Source organism: Panthera pardus, unplaced genomic scaffold, assembly GCF_024362965.1.
Source record: "Panthera pardus isolate Hobbes unplaced genomic scaffold, ASM2436296v1 HiC_scaffold_17, whole genome shotgun sequence".
NCBI classification, from domain to species: domain Eukaryota; kingdom Metazoa; phylum Chordata; class Mammalia; order Carnivora; family Felidae; genus Panthera; species Panthera pardus.
This window is the reverse complement of record NW_026526732.1, coordinates 101889241-101908297: the sequence shown is the minus strand read 5'-3', so window position 1 is coordinate 101908297 and position 19057 is coordinate 101889241. Positions and strand designations below refer to the sequence as shown.

The window sequence follows — 19057 nt, the reverse complement described above, 5'->3', positions numbered from 1 at the left end:
AGCATTTGATTAATAACTACTGACTTCCCTAATTATCTTCCCCATTTCCAACTTAGCACCAAATGAAGAAAGCCAAATACATGTCTCTAATTAATCACATAAGATGCCCCATTTCTAATTAGCCTGCCTCCAACTTCACTGTGCCAACAACAGCATCCAATCACCATATACCTGAAGTCTTCCTTTTTTTTCGACCATAAAGCTTTCTCACTCTCTGCCTTTAAGTCTCTGCCAAATGCAAGTGATGATAGCTAACTCCCTTGCAATAGAAAACTAAGAATAAATAGCCTTTGCTTATTCTCAATTGGGTAGTCTATATTTCCACAAAAGTCAAGGTTTTGGATGAGTTACTCACCTTGATAAGAGTGGTTGCAGAGTTAAGATGGAGAAGGAAACTGTGAACTATTTTCCATGGCTTTCAGGATGAAAAACAGTGCCTACTATGTGAAATAACACACATATCAAGTAGGGAGAGCAGGTAATGTGTCTAATGACATCAGCCTCAGAGAAGCAGGGTTTTTTTACTTAGTGTTAAAGAGCACTCCATGAAAATGTAAAAGTTTGTTGACTCCAGTTTCAGAGTTCCACACAGTACCAGGAGCAAGATTTGGAGAAAGAGAGTCAAAGGTTGGGTAAGCCTATGAAAGAATCAGGAAAGAGATGTGTATTCTGGAGATGTAGATTGTGGTGTTGACTGAAGCAAGAAGGGATGCTATGCAAAATATTTTGTACCCTGATACTCTCTAAGGTGGTGTGGAAGTTGGTAAGTATCAGATGGGTCCTATAGATTTCACAGCGTGTCAGTGGGGGACTCTGGTTACTACTTAAATAAGTCTCAGGTACCTAGATGGTGAAGACCCAGGGTTGTTTCAACTAATATAAAATGGTTGCTCAGGAGAGCTTCAGGTACAGAAATATCTGACAGGAAGTCCACAGACTAATGGAAATGGTACCTGGAAGGGGGACAGGATGGAATAGGGATTAGAATGGCAGAGAAGACTTATTATTTCACTACAAAGATGCCCTCAAGCCCTAAGGTTGGTGGCCCTTCTTCTCTATTATTTCTTTCCTTCCTTCTTCCTTCCTTCCTTTCTCTTTCCCTTCCTTCCTCCTTTACTAAAATTTCCTCACAGCACATTTTATTACCCCTAGTTCATAGACAGAAAAAATGACTCACAATTTTGCCTCACATAATTACTTAGTAATAGTAATGAGGAAAAGGGGGAAGAGAAAAGCACACTTGTAGACTTCTACCTATGCTTCTGGAAAAATTAAACATAATCCAAATGACTTCATTTTGGCTTGTATTTAGATGCAAGGTCAGCTGTGATGAGTAATACTAGTAGATAAGTGCTGTAATCATCAGGAATTCTCTCTACACAGTCTTGTGAAAGCAACTCACTGAGAGGTTTCAGTTATTTGTCATATCACATACTTGGTGAGAGTCCATTTGCTTTTGTATACTGCCACTTGGGCTTTTTAACATTTTAGCATACGATCCCTGAAGTCTAAACATATAGCTACAGGGGCACCTAGGTGGCTCAGTTGGTTAAGCATCTGACTTCAGTTCAGGTTGTGATCTCATGGCTTGGGAGTTCAAGACCCACATAAGGCTCAGCACTGACAGTATGGAGTCTGCTTCAGATTCTCTGTCTCCCTCTCTCTCTCTGCCCCTCCCCCCACTCACACACTCTCTCTCAAATATAAATATTTAAAATAAAATAAAATCATATAGCCACAAATTTAACAAATCACATCTAAAGACCGTAACATCGATTATGCAGTTTTATAGCCAAACTTGGAAACCTGGTGTTCATAAATAAGAAATTTTATTTTTATTTCTCCAGCCATTAGCAATGATTAAGAGACTGGGTGGTTTATCAGCATCTTTCCATCCACATTCCTATGTCATCTTCAGAGTTAATCAATTCTAGTATTTTAATTTTGATGTGAGGCAAAAATAAAGCACAGGTAAGCAATGCCTTGGGGTCCCAGAGCTGCTAAGCGAGTGTAGTTCTTAATCGTAGCAGAGAATACACACTAACCACTTAAGAGAGGTGTGCACAAAGCCAGTAGATATCATCATGCACTGTCCCGGCCACAGCTGACAAAAGCCCATGGTGACAGTCTACCTTCCCTTCTAAATAGCATTTCATCATTTCTTCCTCTGGATTTCTTTCCCTCTTGGTTCCCTCAGTTGGGGAAGGTTTAGTTTTAAGTAATGATCATCCTTCTCACTTGTTTCTGTCTTTTCTTTTCCCACCTCTCCAAATGGCCTTATCTGCCAGTCACAATTTTTGTGGTCTGCAATTCTGATCACTTTTAAATGAAACCCATGCTGGCTTTGGTAATCATAATGTCATTTACAATTTACCACTAAACACGTTTATTCAGTTAGTAGCACACTGGAGAAAGAGAACTCCATATGAACTCACCGTGAAAGGCCTAATCTGATTATTTCCTCATGAAAATCCAGGCAGGGGTGCTTGTAAGAGGGGCTGAGAGGAGAAGGGGAAAAAAGCAAGGTCTGGCCACAGCTGACTTTCATAATCAATGGGAATAGATAAGTGGCACAGCCTGTCAGGGGCGGCCACCCAGTCACCCCAGGGCATTCTTCTCAAAAAGGCAAGAGTGGACAGGACTTAATAAATGTTGAGTGACCAGTGAGTATTGGTTTGGCATATGCTATTGCATTCAAGGTGGACAAGCACAGTGATAAAGTCCAGAAACTCTTCTGTAAGTGAGGGAAATTAGATTAAGCAGGTTGTATTTGTGTGTGCATGTGTGCACATGAGCCCTTGCTTTGTGTATACTTTAAAATTCTAAAATATCCTAGACATACACTATGCTCCATCCACCTTTCTCTAGATTGGAAACCACAGACCTAAACCATAGACCTAAACACCAGGAAAGGAAGTGAGTTAGTTATGTCCGGTGATGCAGGGGAAAGAGGAAGGGGTGTGTGTGTGTGTGTGTGTGTGTGTGTGTGTGTGTGTGTGTATGTGTGTGTGTGTGTGTGTGCTCAGGTTGCTTCCAGGGTTCTAACAAATATTAACTTTGTGTCAATATTTGTCCTTCCTGTCGTGAAATGAGGATTTTCCACCTCATTTCACATTTGAAAAGAAAATATGCCAAAGGGGTCGTCTTTGCTAGGAAAAAAAATTAAAAGAAAAGGAAAAAAAGAAACAACTTCTATCTTTTATTTAGAAAAATGGGTCAGAAGGAAAGAAAAAAAGTATTTTTAAAACAAATGTTTTGACTCAAAGGCACATAAAATCCTTCCATCTTCCCCTTTCAACAAAAGGGAAAAATTTATATGTTTAAAATTGAATGAAATACATCAACATTAATGATTTTTTTCCTCGAGGTTAACATCACCATTTCCCTCAATAATTTTTTTAGCCATTTTGTGATAGATTTCCCAATTTGTGGTACAGTAAAGTATAGGAGATTTTGACAAAAACAAAATATATAATCATTCTCTTATTTTCAAGAAACGAAAAGAAATCATTTACAATTCTTTTCTGTCAAACAACATTTACACCTCATTATTTCTAATTTAACAAATATATATGGCCACAGATCAAATAAAGTGTAGACAGGTTGAATTTATCCCCATTTATATATGTTATTGTAGACCCTCAGGCTATGAAGAGTGAAACTCCAAAATCTCAAAGCTGTGTTCCTAACTAAATACACGGAGAGTAACTGAAATCTTGGAAAGAAGTATTTAAAAACGTATTTTGTTCATACTAGAAATAATAGACAAAATTGTCCACTTTTTTAGAATGGGGAATTCTAGTTAAACGTTTAAAAAAAACTTCAAAAAATAATGGCTGTGTGTTATATTTACATGGTGAACTTAGAATGGTGTCTTTATGCATCATAGATTCAATGTAGATGACAAAAACATAAGCTTGCTAATTTGGAGTCTAGAATTAGAGGTATGTAAAGTCTATTGAGTGACCACAATATGGTGTACTAGTCAGTATAAAAGAGATAAGGTAGATATGCTTGCACATACACTCATTGACACAGATAGTATTACAAGAAAATGTAATTTGAGAAACTTAAAGTTCATTAAATTAAAAAATTGGTGTATTTAGAATTCAGACGTAGGAGCTTCAAAATTAAGGTATTTCCATGTTGTCTTTCATAATTTGTTGAACAGTGGTGCTTAGGAACATAGTCTCCCCTGACATCATTCTAACTGAAAAAGCATTCTTGTTAGAATGGTGATTGGTATAGTGAAGTGGCTTCCAATCCATGGGAGTTATGAGGGGGTGGAAAAGAGAAATCCAAGTGCGGAGATAGCAGTATAGGACTATAGGACTACAGATACTGCACAGGAGGGGTGCCTGAGTGGCTCAGTCAGTTTAAGCGTCTGACTTCAGCTCAGGTCATGATCTCGCAGTCCCTGAGTTTGAGCCCCATGTCAGGCTCTGTGCTGATAGCTCAGAGCCTGGAGCCTGCTTCAGATTCTGTGTCTCCTTCTCTCTGCCCTTCCTCTGCTTGCTCTTTGTCTCTCTCCCTCAAAAATAAGTAAATGTTAAAAAAAAATACTGCACAGGAACAGCAAGCTGGAAGCTGTTAGAGGACAAATACATATCTCTGCAGGCATAATGGGAAGATGGACTTCAGGGGCTACAGATTATACTAGGATTTGCCACAACTTCATGAACAATCTCACCAGCGTTCTTGGACCTGTGTCTATTTTCAATAGGAATACATTTCCAATCTAATCTGAGAAAAATAGAAAACTATATAAAACCAACCATTACATGAAGGAAGGATGCCTGTAAGGCTTTCTGTGAAAGGTCTTTCTGTCTTTATTAAGTTCTTTTGATGAGTATTTCCAAATACTTGTTTTCTTTTTATACAGGGGTGACTTTGAGGGGAAAAATGATCAGGAGATTAAGTGATAAAATGACAATGAAGATGAGGGAAGAGCATCAGATTCATATCAAATAGACCCTTCTTCTGAATCAATCATTTTTAAATTAAAAAAAAAGTTGTATTGATAAAGTCCATACAAATTTCAGAAGACTATTTTGTATTACTTTACCATATTGAAATGTCATGTATATTTTGGTTAAAATAAGTGGCTTAGAAAATGTTTTTGTATCTTTGTTATGTGTTGTATTATGATTTGCCCTGCAAACACCAGTGGGCATGTATGGTCTCAATTATGACTTTTATTCTTTGAATACTACATTGAAAACAGCCAAAGCAAATGCAAGGGTTAAGAGATCGGGTTTTCTAGCCAGAGAGATTGTCATTGGACTTCCTAGCTGCAAAACCACAGTCAAGTTACTTATCCATTGACTCAGTTAACTCATTTATAAAAGGGATTGAAAATAACACCTAATCCATAGGCAGATGGACAGGAATAAATGAGATGATATATGTGCAGAGTCGATAACAAACACATGTTAATAAATATAAGCTGCTACATTAACCATAATCAAACAAGGAGTATTTTTAAAGATAGTTTGCACCCTTCTTTTATGGCACTATCCTTATCTCAAACTATTAACATTTGCCTTGTAGTCTGAAACCACATCTAGAGGTGTTGCAAGCATTCATGATGAACAGTGTTGAAAAGATACAAGTTACAGGTGAATAAAATGCTAAAATGTAGACATACTATCTATAATTTTAGAAAATATGTGCAGAAAGAAATACACGCACACACACACATACATGTCTCTAAGTAAGATATCTATTTTTTTCCAGCAATAAAGACATCAATAAAAACCTGCAAAATTGAAGATGGTTTCAACCCTTTAATCTAATCTTAACTTTCCCCTTATTCTTTTGGAAATACTCTCCACCTCTCTCCCCTTTCTCTCCACCCTCGGATTTCTTTTTTGCTAGCAAACCTTGCCTGCCATCTTTGAACAAAGTGATGTTCATGGTTAGATTACAGGCAGGGGCAGCCAACAGCATTCTTTACAAATAGAGGCTGAGCACACTCTTTCCCCAGAATGATAAACCTATCACCTCTCCCGCCCTCAGTTTGAAGCGGCAGCAGTAATTCTGTTGGATGCCAAAACTAAAATCAATGTGCCTGTGCCATGCCCAGCTCTGAGCTGTGGCTGTAATGAGATTTGAATGGGAAGCCCCGGACACAATAAATCTGCGCCATATGTGACCATTTCCTGTGTCAGTTCCTTTCTCATAACCAGTGGAGACTTTTTTCCCCTCTCATGACCCCACACCATGACTCTGAAATCTTTCATGGCTGCTTATGGGCCTCGGGCTTTTTACAGCAGTTGTATAAATAAATGAATTTGACAGCAAACATCATAACAGTTAGCAGTAATGTGTGTTTGCCACAAGTGCCTATACTACTCACTGGAGAAATGGCAGAGGAAACAGCTTGTTTTGTTACCTAAACAAAAGTAGTTTCGTTTGACAAGTGCTGAAAGAATTAGTCAAATAAACTTGAAATCCACTAGGACTGTTTCTGCCAATTCTCCCTGCCAGTGAAATGTTCCCAGCTCCTCTGTGCCCATGACTCACAAGAGATAAATTTCCCTCTTTTATTCTGAGATAAAGATCTGGGCTGGGAATACAAAACCTTTGCCTGATATTTTATATTAATCTCCTTTGCAAGGCAAGACTGTCATTTAGGGGAACTCAGGTACAGCAAAGAGTTTCCAAAGGAACTTGTGGTAGACAGACCAAGGAAGATAGTTCAGGTAGGTAGGAGGGGAGGTGACAGTAATGACCCACCCCACTGATTACCTGTTGAAAGCAAGTTGGAGGTTATGAGAGTTTCCTTTTCCTTCACATTTCCTACATTCAAGAAACAAAAATCTCTACACCAGAAAGTTGCTAAAAGAAAGCAACTTCATTTTCCCTGTATCTCCACAGTCCCAGGAAAATGAAGTTGCCTATACTGGGGGAATTTGTGGTCAATTTAGATAAGCACAAAAAAGCATAGATTTTTCTCAGTCATATGGATTGGTTGTCTATAAGTCCTTAAATTTTTCTACTCCTCTATGGGAATTTCAATAACTTCTCCATTGTTCCAGCTGTGAAAGAAAGATGTTATAGCTTAGTGATTATTGCTATGGACTCTAGTCCCAACTGCTTAGGTTCAAATCCCAGGTCTGCTACTGACTCTCTGTGTGATTTCAGGCAAGTAACTTACATTCCCCCTGTGCTTCAGTTTTCTCTTTTGCAAAGTAGGATGAAAAATGGTATGGTATCAAGCTCATAAGGTGGCTGTGTCAAGTGTATTTTAAAGGGCTCAGGACACAAAGGATAAATGAGGACATTATGCTAAGTGAAACAAGCCAGTTTAAAAAAATAAATACTGCATGATAATACTTATATTTGTAATAGTCAAACTCATAGAAGCAGAGAATAGAATGGTGGTTGCCAGAGGCTAGAGAAAAAAGGCTCAGAACAGTGGCTGAGACATAATAAGTGTTGTCGTTGTTATTATTATTCCAAACAAAGAAACTTGGATCATGGTCTGTTTAAAAACACTAGAGTTCTTCCCTAGGATAGCTTGATGTTGGCAGCTGATCTGGTAAATAAAATTAAAAATGTTGGTGAGAAAACCATAAGAGCACCTTCACTGAAGTCAATTACAATTAGTTGCAAGATATAGTATATCACTATTTAAATAAAAATATCATCTGGACCTTGAAAATATTTTTTACATGTAGGTTATTTTCATTCTTTTTTAAAGTAGTACTCTTTGTCATGGTCAAGTAACTGTTACCTCTAGAATCTTCTTATACTCAACAAAAGTATCACTGATTAGGGGAATAAAAATTGAGAGTTGTTCCCAACTAACAGATCTTAGACAGAATCTACATTCTTCTCTCTGTTTCTATCTTTTTTAAATTTACGTATTAAAATGGCTCAATAAAGTGTTTTGCTTATGTGATTATATGCAAGAAAGCACCTTAATATTTTAGAAGATATAGATTATAATCAATATAATAGAAATATTTCAATATAGAGAGAGCCTACTACCTACACAATAAATTCCTAATGTCTCTGTCTTAACTGACTGACAAATCCATTTAAATATTCATTTTTCCATATCTAGTCAACTATTTCTGTGGAGAAAGTCAGAAACATTATTAAATGGAACTGTTTAAAAATAAACAGACTCTTTAAGCTTTGCTCTTAGAGCAGTGCCTAAAAATGAAAAGAAGTGTGTCAGCTGAAGGTAAGGAACCATGTGACTTTATAAAACAATGATGAGCCAGGAGCAGGCACAGTAGGTTTCGGTTTTGATTTGCCAGGGTGGGTTTTGCTAGAAAACCAAATACATAAAGTGACATCATCCTATGGTAAAACAGCTTTGAGACTCCTTTTACAGTAAAATAAATTGAAAATCTCATCTTACCATTGATTCCTGTGTACAGGCCACAATACTACATCTAGGAAACACCTCTGAAACTGGTCTATGAGAGAATAACTTTGTGCTCTAGGAGCTTTACTGTTGAGGAAAGTCATCGGACAAAATGTTTCCCTTTGCTACATCTAAATCCTTTTCCAAGATCTGCTCCTAGGAAGCGTATTCTGATTCACCTTAGGAATCACAAAGGTGAAGAGCACATGAAATGGATAACTGCAGCTATTCACACTCCACATGGCCACCAAGGATGAATATACACAAAGCAGAGCCATGTCCCCTTTGATTGGCCACTTCTACTGACTCTCAGTTAGCAAAAGAATACTGCCACCTTGTAAAGTCTGTTTTGCTGAGTTAAAGAGAAAACTGAGAAGGTAGAGAAATTCTAAAAGACCAGTAGGCTTAATCAAGCATTGTGCAACTGTGAAAATAACCTCTCATCTATTTCTTCATCATTTCCTGGATATAGGTATGAACACCTATACAGGCTAGGCTTATCTCAGGAAGTGACAGGCTTGTATTTTCCCATCCTCTTGTGGTTGAGTAGAATCATCATTCCGTCATCTATCATTGAGCAGAGGTAACAAGTGTCTCTTTGGGGCCATAAAATTTAACTGAAAGAGTTTGCAAACTATAGGCCATAGGTCAAGTCCAGCCCACTGGCTACTGTAAATAAAGTTTTATTGGAACACAGCCCATATTATAAACTATTGTAAACTCTGCTTTTGCACTGCAATAGCAGAGTTGAGTAATTGTGACAGAAACTCTATGGACTAGAAGGTGAAATTGGAAATGCTTACTGTCTAGCCCTTTACAGAAAATGTATGTCAATCCCTACTCTAAGAGTTCTAAGTCTGTCTCTGAGGCAGTGAGCAGCAAAGTACAAGATGAAGGCTTATCTCAGCCTAGGTCCCTGCCAACCAGAGATAGACAAGAGTAAGCAACAAATAGACCTTTGTTGTTTTAAGCTATTGAGATTTGCAAGTTGTGCATTATGGCATCCTAACCTACCTTACTCTGATGGATATAGCATCCTTACAATTCTCATGTGTATCTTTTTCTCTGCACATACATAATATACCCTGCTTTAGGGAAGGGAACAAAAAGCATAAGAGGACTTTGTTTTTCTTTTTCTTTTCTTTTTTTTTTTTTTCTTGTCCTCAGGAGACAGGATGAGGACATGAAATGTTTGAGTTCTCAGTCAACATTTGGACTGGAATTTTTCCCTTCCTAAAGCTTATCCCAATATATGTCTCATTTAATACCTGAGAATCCATCTTCTCTGTTAAAGCTCTTTGAAAATTTGTCCCACAAATCTCTACAAACCTGCTTTCTTTGCCATGGCAATATAAAGATGAAATTTCCTAAATATATTGCACACAGAAGGTTGTTGAAGTAATTAGGGGAAAAGATTTCCATAAGCCCAGAATTGGCATGCTGAAGTCTTTCAGAATGAGCTCCTGCATTTGGGCTTTGGCAGTTCTAATATGGGTGGAAAATGCATAGAGCTGGCTATACTTGCTTATTTTGCTATGTTCAGATCTTCTCCTTTGAGGAAAAAGAAACAGGTCCATTTTTTGGCAGAAAACTATGTGATCTCTTTCAACCTCACAGAAGAGCAAGCTAACTGGAGAGAGAGCCTGACACTGATACTGCTTTTTGGAAGCAGGAAGTGATGGAGGCCATAATGACAGCATCATGTTCCCAGTGTCAGCCATCAAAGGGAGAGCCAAGGGAAATCTTGTCAAGATAAGTGCTGTGATCTGATGGATAGGGACACTAGTTTGAAGATGGCAATTCCAATTTATTTTCTTCTTACTCCTGGTGACCTCTGACAACAAACAGACTACCATGCACCTCAGTTTCCTCATCATACAATAGAAAGCCATATACATGGATATTTACATACAGAGAGATTGCATAAAAGTTAACTGCACTAATATTTAGGAAATACTACAGGGAAAAGTGAATTGAAAGAGGAGGCAGCCACTCAAGCAATCTGCTCGCTGAAGGCAATAGATATGAGCCAGGAGGGAGAGCGGATGGCAAACATGATTGGATTAACCTGCTACTGTTCAGTCATTTGAATAAATAATTTGTAAGGAGACTTTCAATTAAGATGCTGGGCCAGGGGCTCCCAGGTAAGCCACTTCCAAGTCATCTCTCAAGTTCAGTGGCTTCCCTTAAAACTGGTACAATGAAATTCAGCAAGGTGAAAGGGTTTTAAGGACATTTGAAAACTCAACTTTTAGGCACAAAACATAGCCGTATTACTGAGATGCACAATTGGTACCAACATTCAGACAAAATGGCTTATTTATAGCAAAGGTTGTACACAAACTGGGAGGCAAAGTAGTGGCTGGAGATGTAAAAACAGATACTGCAAAACATATCTACAGATGCCAACAGCACTATATACAGATTCAACTTGGGAAAGAATAACTGATTGGGGCGCCTGGGTGGCTAAGTCGGTTAAGCATCTGACTTCGGCTCAGGTCATGATCTCACGGTTCATGGGTACAAGCCCTGCATCGGGCTCTGTACTGACAGCTCAGAGCCTGAAGCCTGCTTCAGATTCTGTGTCCTCCCTTCTCTCTGCCCCATCCCTACTTGTGCTCTGTCTCTCTCTGTCTTTCAAAAATGAATAAACATTAAAAAAAAAAGAATGGTTTAAAAAAAAAAGAATAACTGATTAAGCAAAATTTTAGTTATGCTCAACCATATATAAGATTTAAAAGTTTTTAACAGCTATGTACTATGGTTTATATGCAGGGATACTTCACAATGAGTATCAATTGGATGAAGTCTGGTATAGAATCAGGAAGGCAACAGTGATCCAATGAGTTATCATTTTTAATCTTTGTAAATTCAGGGGGTGGTGGTGATGAGAAAAAACAGGAAATGAGTATCATTTTCTAGTTTCTTCATTGTATAGTTCTGACATATTAAGCGCTGATTTAACACTATGTTTTGAGCATTTACCATTATCCTGATTGTGACTTAGACCCTGGGAATATGTAGTTAAAAATAAAAGGAAAATCACAATGCTTGTCTTCATGGAACGTACTTAGAGTCAAGTTTCTAGTTTTTAAAAAAATGCCTTGTTTTCAGATAGTGAACTCAAGAGAAATCTGAGTACAGATATCTGCCTTATTCATCTTAGTATGTCTTGCTCCTGTCTCAGTGCCTAGTACAGTCAAAGGGAAGAAACATCAACATTTTATGAGTGGGTCCTATGCACCAGGTACTGTGAGAGCCATTCAACGTGTCTTATTTTACTTAGTCATCACACCCAGCTGTGGTGTGTTTTTATCGCTTCTATTTTCCAAATAAGGAAACCGGACTTGAAGCTGGACATAAAGGACCCTCAAATGGCAGAGCCAGAGTAGAAGCAGCCTAGATCTCAGAATCATCACCAGGAGCACAACTGCCAGGGGAGCCACCTAGCCTTCTTTAGGCTGAGATGTGAGTGAAAAAAAATTTGTTTTTTCCTTTTGTTGAACAGAGATTTGGGCATTATCTGCTAACTGGAGTTAATTACTCTGTGTCACACAATATCCATGTTTTATATGAATAAAGAAATGAATAAGTACACAGATATAAAGAACAAACAAGGCTAAGGTCCCAGTTGGTTTAGAAGAGGTATTAACAGGAAAGGCTGGATATCCTGACTTTCTGACCTAGACTATACTTATCATTTAAGGAAACTCCATTTAGGGAGAGTATTGTTGCCCTCTCTTCAAAGTTCACTGAGAACTGGCTACAGATGAGTTTGCCCTCTAGGTGATCACTAGATGGCCAGCTCAAAACTAATTTGGGTAGCCCTTAAAGACAGTGAAAATTCAAAGTTACCCTAAGTTCTGGAAGACAAGAATACAAACAGCATGCCAGGAAAGAAAGTCAGAAGCTATAAGCACCTGGTTTAAACTTTGAAGAAAGAGTGGCAAAAGGTCAAGAGCCTATTTATAATTCCTTAGGGATAGCTCATGTGCTTTCTATTGGACCTGCTCTGTGTCAAAGGCCAATTTCCATCCAGCACAATACACTAAGTTAGTTATATGAATATTATTTTAAGAGAAATTCACACACTGAGTCAAAAGCAAAATTAGACCACATCCATCATTGGGGACTTTTATCATTCCAGCAACTACAAAATTCTTTTTGCTTGGAATTAAGGCTGATTTCTCCTGAAATGTAGGATTTTCCAGATAAAACTAGCCACCAGTCTTTCAAGAATGGTTTTACAGGTTAATAGAGGCTGCCTCCTGAGAAAAACTATACCCCATCATGCATCTGGCCAATTCTTTGGTGCCATTCAAATTGTTAGGGGTAAGAGTGGGAGAATTCCTTCCATATCCTCTGAGACGATCATTTTATGCCCCAAAGCTTCAACCTCATTATTCTTATCTTAGAGCATAATTACAATGTTATTATTGGTCATAAAGTTAACCAGATTTTCCTCTCTTTTCTTTTCCTCTTCAACATTTGACTCCATGACCTCCCTCCGCAGAAAAGTCTATGGACTGATTATATGGGAAGAATAGAAGTATTTCCTTTTATTTGTTTAAAATTTTCCCATTGTCAATTTCATTGAGGACATACTTGCTCTCATATTATGAAACAAGGTAAAGAAAAAATAAAAGAATTTTTACTGCTCCTATAAAATGTGAAAATTTTCACTGCTGTATCTCAGTGCTTCTAAGAGTCTTTACTTTTATTACCTCACCACACAGATCCTGTTCCGCATTTCTATCAACCTGTGGTACATGGTTCACATTATGACCCAAGATCCTTTGCCAATGGCTCCCCTGTACTTTGTGCAACTATTCTCCCCTAACTATTCTCCAAAGTAACTTCTTTCTTCTAGCTAACATCAATGGCAGAAAGGTTTTATTTCAAGGGCTGGTGGCAGTGGCTGCCAAAGTACTGTCCTAGAAAGGATTATGAAGTCATGTAAGGACTCAGTAGAAATGTGCAATGATGAATTAGTCTACTGGGGTGAGGGGTGGTAATATATAGCGGAGTCTCAACAAACTTGCTGTCAGGACAAATGTCACTATATCCGCTATGCAAACACCTCTTATGTGTTACGTGAGCTCTCCTTGTTCACATACCCAAATTTCTAGCCAGAGTCCAATATCCAGAATTCTATCCAAATGCTATCCACCAATCCACATCTGATACTTTTTAATATTCTAAAAAGATTTTTCTAACATTCCTCCTGTGCTGATCTCTGGCTCCCTAAATTTATTCCATAATTTGCTATAATGTTGAAAGTCATGATCACTGGCTGACAAGACCCATTATACAATTTACTCTAAAATTCAAAGTGTTGTTCCAGATAGATGGCAGCTTTGGCTGACAACACCTAAATCTTACCTCATCTGAATTTAGGAAGGCATTAGAGATTCAAGGTAAAATGTCTTTTGAACCACTGATTTATGCTCTCCTTGTAAGAAAGGATAATTGCCCTTTTACTTTGTATGTTCAGGGAATTAGACCTGGTAATCTTTAGAAACACATAAAAGCTGGACTTCTTTGCAAAGAATCAGAGTGCCTTACAACACAGAATTTTCTGCTACTTCTTTTGGTCACTCTTCTCAGACCATTCACCCCATCTGGGGCCGCTACCAGTGCATATGTCTCCACTCTTCTTCCAGATAATCATGTGGCTCATTTCCACAATTCTTTCCACTTAGCTCATGTTTCCTCCTCAGTGACATTCGCCTCGATCAGCCTATCCACATGCATGTTCTCATTGTCTCTTACAACGCTCTACATTTAAAAATTTTGTCCATAGCATTTATCACTTTCCAACCTGGTAGATAATCTACTTATTTGTTATAGGTGTCGCTTAGTATCTCTCTCCTCTAAAATGTAAGCTCCATAAGGACAGGGATCTTTGTCTAGTTATACACTTATATAACCCAAGTAACTAGAAGAGTACCAGAGACACAGTCCACACTCAGTAAATACTGAATGTTCATGATCTGTTCATTTGTAACTGAATTTCCTTTTCACATAGAAGATATATATTTAAACTCTATAAGTAAATCTTCCTAAAAATATTTTCTAAGAATGACTGAGTGTCAAGGCTACCATATCTTTCTGGTGTCAGTATTTTCTCAAATACTTTATTTTCCTTTGGTTTTCAGAAAAGCAGATGTTCTTAGCTTCCTGAAATTCTAATACCACAACTGAAGACATAAGATATCTCATTGTAAAAAGTGAATGAGAAGGAGAGGGACAAACAGAAACAAGGAAGAAGCAGATGAAAGTATTTCCAGTGCTTCCTCCACAGAGAGGAATGAATTATACACGAGGCAAGAAGGTCACTAAGTTAGGTGTACGATTTCATCAGATTGCCTGAACTGCAACAAGATTTCAACAAGAATTAGAAGGTAAAAGAAGAAAAAAATTTTTTAATTTTTTTAATGTTTATTCATTTTTGAGGGAGAGAGATAGAGTGCAAGCAGGGGAGGAGCAGAGAAGAGGGAAACACAGAATCTGAAGCAGGCTCCAGGCTCTGAGCTGTCAGCACAGAGCCCGATGCGGGGCTCAAACCCACAAACCATAAGATCCTGATGTGAGTGGAAGTTGGACTCCTAACTGACTAAGCCACCCAGGCGCCCGAGAAGTAAACTTTACATTTGTATGGTACCTTTTAATATCCAGACAATTTTAACTCTTGCTATTATATGTGAATATAGATCCTTTATGTAACAGATATATTATATGCATTGCATTTTAACAACAACATGAAGGATAGTATCTTTACTTATATTTTACAGATGAAGAAACTGATGCACAGAGAGGTTAAATAACCATAGACACCTATTTATTCAACAGCAGAGTCAGCATCTGAAGCCCTATTTTAGTCACCAATCCATGAATTTTGCTACCATTTTACCTGCCACCATTTGCCCTTCACAGCAACAAGATAGGTATGGGAGGTGGTATTTACATTTGCTTGATGAGAAAACAGTTTTAGATAGTTTAGTACTTGCCTAAAGATAGAGTGAATTAATCAAAAATAATATTTCTCCTGACATCTTAGTCCAATATTCTTGCCACAACATGATGGTCTTTATGTTAGCTATAAAATTAATGATTTACCCAATAGTCACCCAAATAGTGGATGGACTTAATGAGTGAAAAATTCAGCCAGGGCTTGATTCTGTAATCTCTGTGACCCTGAAATTATTTTATATTTTAAAACTATGTGGATTAATACTCAAAACGTTTTTTAATTATAACATAGAGGGTAATTAAAATATCAGGCTGAATTCTATAAATAGTATTGCCTTGAGGTCCATCCACTTGAATTAACCAAAAAGCACCACTAATTAGCTAGACTTAAGCAAGGGCTGGTGCTAGGCAATGTGACCTTTTTATGTCACATGTCACCAGGATTACATTTTCTCTCTGATATACAAGTCATCGGTCACAATAGGCTGCCAGGATTTGACACCATGGATTTATTTGATGAAGTGTGCAGAAAGTGTGCCTATTGATTCATTAATTTCTATGCTATCTAGAATCATTTTGCCTTATGTGTCCTCCTTTACAGTGTGTTGAGTATATCACCAGGTGGTTTATTAAACACAGCCCCGTATGGAAACAAGGGCACTTGGGTTCTACTAGCACTTTTGCCAAAATCCACTGTTCTTAAACAAGTTGCCTTGGCTCTCAGAACTCCCAACTTACTTGGAGTTTAAATGATAAACTTAAAAATTATCTGGGACTAAATAAGTCATCATTGAGGTCCCTTTAAACATTCAGCACAAAAAGGATTTGATCACTCAGAGACCATCCCACTAGTCTCCACTCTAATGGCTGGACCCCAGCCCTTTCATTTCTAAGGACCCCTCCATCTCTGACATCTTAAAAAAGAAAACTCATCCTCCAGCCAAACCTCCTGCTTTTCAATTAAAAAAAGTCTCCTTTTATTTATGGTTCTGCTGCATCTATTCCCTCTCCTGACTTCCTTCCATTACTCACCTAAAGGCTACTTCCTTCCATCCTGCCTTGACCCTCTCTTTCATTAGCATTCTCTGACCTCCCCATCTCTCATCTCTCATTCTTCACTCATGTCCACATATAAAATCCCTGACTCTGACAAAGCTATGCATTCACTTCCATCACTTTTGCTCCCAGGAAGTTCAAGAACTCTATAGAAAATCACATAGCTGAAAAGAGTAAAACCACCTATACCTGAAAACTGTGTCATTTGGTGCTATCACAAATACTTGACCTCCAACCTCAATCAGGCCTTCAATGTTAATGAACCCCTCTTCCATTCACCTCTAGTAGAAGTTTTCTTCTGTTTAAGTCTTTGGTGTTCCCTATCTTTCTACCTGTATGACCAAGTCATCAACTTCATAAATAGATTTGGGGACACAGAGAATTCATGATCATACTTTTATTTCTAAACTTTTCAAATATTCATTCTTTTTTATCTCCTTCTCATCTGACTCACAGAAATGGATATCTTTCCTATTTCCCAAGCTAACCTCTACAAGGGTGATCTCATCCCTGTCTCCTCCTGCTCAAACACCACAAATTAGACTCATCAATCATTCTCTGTTTCTTAGATCTTCAAACTTCTTCCCATAAACTAAAAGCCTGTGTAAATTTCCCATATGATAAACACTGCCTTTCCTCTTTTCCCTTTACTCTCAAATTCCTTGAAAAGATAGGTTTTCTTTTTTCTTTTGATTTATATTACTTATTATTTAGTTTTTCTCATCTTTTATACAGGTCTCAATCTACTGTAGTCTACATGTTGCCCCAGTCACTCTACCAATGCTATTCCCAGTAAAGCTATTAGTATCCTAAGCTTCAGGTCTAGTTCCAAGGCCCAATTGCTTTTTTTGCTGATTTAATTATATTTCCCATAATTATAGCATTTGTTTATTAGGGTTCTTAAGGTGCTCTCTTGCCTTAATTTCTAGGACATCATTATCTCCTGTTTCTCTCTAAACCCTGTTATTCCTTAACTGTTATTGTTTTGTTGGGGAGCCCTCTTTCATCCAACCTTTAAGGGAAGGTGTTCTTCAGGATTCAGTTCTTTGCCTTCTTTTCCTAACACATATTCCCTCTGGACAAGCTCATACACACAAGAAAGAGGGAGAGAGAGACAGACAATAGAGACAGAGAAAGATAATAGAGAGACAGACAGAGAGCATGAGAGAGAAAGAGACAGATGGATTCTTGTGCTAATGGACCCTAAACTCATTATCTCTCCTGAATGATAAAATTGTAGTGTCACCTACCCTCTCTTTCAAGGAATTTCACACACACCTCAAACACACTATCCTGCAGCCACTCCATGCTTCAATAGGGACTATGTGTTCATACCTACCTACTTACTTAAGAAATGATTAGATTTAGGGGACCTAGAAAGTCACTAGCTTACTTGTCCCTTATCATTTATAGGAACTTATTGGAAGAGGTTCCAACAGAACAGCTTCTAACATTTAAGCACTGAGCATGTGCCTAAGACTGCATGGAGTGGTTTTACAAGGACTGTAACAAGTCTAACCTAAAAGTCTATGCTATTTTTTCTCTCCATCTAAAAATGCAGAGACAAACTAAAGAGAAGTTCAACAATTTTCTAACAAATAAATGATAGAGAGAGGAATCCCACCTAGCCCATGGGGTTGCAGAGCTGTTCAGTGTGCGATACTGCATCCAGGATGCATATGGGCAGTTTCATTTAAGGTACTAAGCAACAGTGGTATAGCCATTACCTCCTTTGCTCACTGAAAACAATAACAACAATAATAACAATAGCAGACTGTGTGGATGAAGTGCGTACAATGTGATAAACACTGCTTTATAAGTGTTAACTCATTTAATCTTCATAGTAACTCTGTGGCATAGGTATTATTCTTATTCCCATTTTACAGATGAGGAAAATGAGGCATATATGGTTTAAGCATCTTTTCCGTTTTTAAGTAGCTTGAGGAAAGCGAACACTAGGCAGTCTGTTCCAAAGCCCATGTCCGTGACCTCTATGCTATACTCTCTTGCTATGAAAGCACTTTGTTGTGTTTCTTCAAGTTGCATGAAGTGCTAGTTTCCACCATCCCTTCCCTCACTAGCAGCACCAAACCACCTGGCTTTGCCCCAGTAATTAATAGCCCTGCTATTATGATGCTTACTTTTTTCTTTCTCCTTCTCCCTGTTTTGGCTTCTGCAAATGTTTTCCTTCTCAGTCCCCCCAGAAACCTACCATATTCTGTTTCATCCTGGATCATCTAATTCCGCTGATCTTTTTACAAGCTACATACTACCTCTACCATCGAAAATAAGAACCACTTGAACCATGACTACTCTCTCCATATAGCCTTCTAAGTTTGGAATGGCCATGTAATTTATTGTTCACACCAAGACACTTTTGAGAGAGGCTATATTTACAAGTATGCTGGGGCAGCAAGCGTGGACGTGGGTTGTCCTGGGCAAACAGGCAGTATGTTCACATCACTTTAGACCCACGGAAGATGCAATTCAGCTGCACCACCACACTGTTGCCTCAGGAGATTTAGCTAACAGCTTCCCCACTGGCAATGACCTCATGGTTTCTTCCGACAGCACCGACTACACAAGAAAATTCTGCAGAGGCCTTCAAATAACAACAAGCACAAAGAAAACAAGCTTGCCAAAATTTTA

The 19057-nt window shown here is 38.1% G+C and overlaps 1 protein-coding gene and 1 long non-coding RNA gene across 3 annotated transcripts in view; one reads left to right on the top strand and one right to left on the bottom strand.

The window, feature by feature from the left end:
• Window positions 1-7618, top strand: part of LOC128777696 (uncharacterized) — a 477594-nt gene extending 469976 nt beyond the window's left edge. The window contains exon 6 of the long non-coding RNA XR_008422995.1: window positions 4883-7618. This is a non-coding gene — a long non-coding RNA (uncharacterized LOC128777696). The remainder of the gene's footprint in view (window positions 1-4882) is intronic.
• Window positions 1-19057, bottom strand: part of PKHD1 (PKHD1 ciliary IPT domain containing fibrocystin/polyductin) — a 488429-nt gene that overhangs the window by 67164 nt on the left and 402208 nt on the right. The gene's annotated exons all lie outside the window — the stretch shown is intronic.